The sequence below is a fragment of the Pteropus alecto genome, unplaced genomic scaffold (assembly GCF_000325575.1).
Source record: "Pteropus alecto unplaced genomic scaffold, ASM32557v1 scaffold67, whole genome shotgun sequence".
Classification (NCBI taxonomy): Eukaryota; Metazoa; Chordata; class Mammalia; order Chiroptera; family Pteropodidae; genus Pteropus; species Pteropus alecto.
Genome location: NW_006441061.1, coordinates 7715132 through 7717248, shown reverse-complemented (window position 1 = coordinate 7717248; position 2117 = coordinate 7715132).

Genomic DNA, 2117 nt, shown 5'->3' with positions numbered 1-2117 from the left:
GCGCCCCCCGTCACGGCTGCTGTCCCTCGACCGTGTGTCGTGTCGTAGATTACCGTGCCGAGACTCCAGTAGCCCGTGGACCCGTGTCCAGTGCGTGCGGGGGCCGGCCGGCCGCGGCCCCCGCCCGTGTGAACGTGCCTGCCCCGTAGTGTGTCGTGCAGCGTCTGTCCTTGCTCCTTTGAGGTGGTTTGCCCTGTGCGTTCAGTTCCGTCACGGCTGCTGTCCCTCGACCGTGTGTCGTGTCGTAGATTACCGTGCCGAGACTCCAGTAGCCCGTGGACCCGTGTCCAGTGCGTGCGGGGGCCGGCCGGCCGCGGCCCCCGCCCGTGTGAACGTGCCTGCCCCGTAGTGTGTCGTGCAGCGTCTGTCCTTGCTCCTTTGAGGTGGTTTGCCCTGTGCGTTCAGTTTAGCGATGGATGTTGTAATGCAGTGCCGTAGTTCGGGCCCGAAGTGGACGGCTCCTGTTTCTCGACAATAATAATAATAGTAATAATAATCAGTGTTCACCCTTGTAGAGAGATAGTCAAGTTCACGCCGATTAGAATCGGAGGGGTTCTTCTCTTCCTGTTCAGTTACCCAAACCACAGAAGCGCGGGCGAGAAGGGCTCCTCGAGGGGAACCGGATCCCTGTGGGGAAGGGACGTCCCCGAGGGCGCGTGCGTGCGGAAAGTACATTTTTTAAGTAAAAAAGAGGGGAACTTTGTACTCTCCAGTTATCTAAGGAACAATAAAGATGTTAGGAGATGTCTCTGCTTTACTTGTCGTTTCTGATGACTTTAGAAACGATGGCCTTTCCCAGAGCCTTGCGGTTGCCGTGGGGACACGTCCCCCGTGGGCCTCTAACCGCCCATCCCCCCAGAGGTCGGAGCCCGGAGGTCATCTCGGGGTGGCCCCCGTCCCAGGTGAATGGGACCCCAAGGCTGCACCCCTGGGAGCCCCACCCCTGACCCCTCTTCCACCTGTCAGGCTCCCCAAGGTCGCAGCTGGGAAGAGTCCAGGACAGGCACGTGGCAGGTGGTGCCAGCAGAGACCCTGCTGAAGAGTGGGTGACGGTGACCCCGGGGGCTGTGCTGGGTCCAGGAGGAGAGCGGCTGGTCCCCTCTGGGATCTGGGTCCCCAGGCCTTGGAGACGGAGACCGAAGGGCATCCAAGAAGCCCCCACCGCCCGGTGGGGTTGGGCCCCGCCCCTGAGCAGGCACCCGGGGTCACTGCAGGACCGGCCGCCTCTCAGTGACCCTCCCCATCTGGAGCACCCTGGGGCTTCGCACGGCCAGGAAAGGGACAAGGTCAGACTAACTCCTTTCACAGGACAGCGTCGGGGACCAGCTGTTGGCACTAGAGGTCCAAGGCATGGCACGGTGGCTGGGAGCCACCTACCTCCCTTCCTTCCCCTCTGCCCCGGGGCAGCTGGCACCCTCGGACAGGTGCTTGGCAGGGTGGCGATGCGGGCCTAGGGAAAAGCCAGCGTCCCCGTGAGCCTGGCCCAGCTGGCACTGTGCTTAAACCAGTGAGCAAACGAGCCAGCGTGGTTCCAAAACAGTCTTGAATTTCTGTCATTTGTCCTGGAAAGACAGCCGAGCCAGTATCCAGGCGGGTTGGTGGTGGCACTTGATGGGGCCATAGCTGACATTCTCAATGCTCGGTAGGGGTCGCGGTCAGTCTGAGAATGTCTGAGAGTGTGTAACACCGGTCCCTGTGCCCGGGCGGAAACTGGAGACGCTGGGATGGGCAGCCCGTCCGGGTGGAGGCAGCTGGGGGTGGGGCCCATGCCACACGAGGTCACAGCGGGCACCCTTGTGGCCTCTCCCTGGCCCATAGTTGGGAAAATGTGAGAGAAAAATGAGGCCAAGGCTCCCCCGTCCCCCGCCCCAGGGCCCCCTTCCTGTCGAGCCCGACACCGGGGAAGGGGCTGGCTGCTGGCCACCACCGCCGGGGTGGCGTGGCTGTGTCTCCAGGTGGTGGTCAGCTCCCCCAGGTGAAGACTGGGGTGAGCCCTGAGCCTCTGGGCAGGGGCTTCGGCGGGGAGACACAGGAGGATTCTGGAAGCCGACAGGTCCTGACTGGGCATGGGGGAGGGGCGGCTGCCCTTGGTCACTCAGGGACCCTCCCCCGCATCT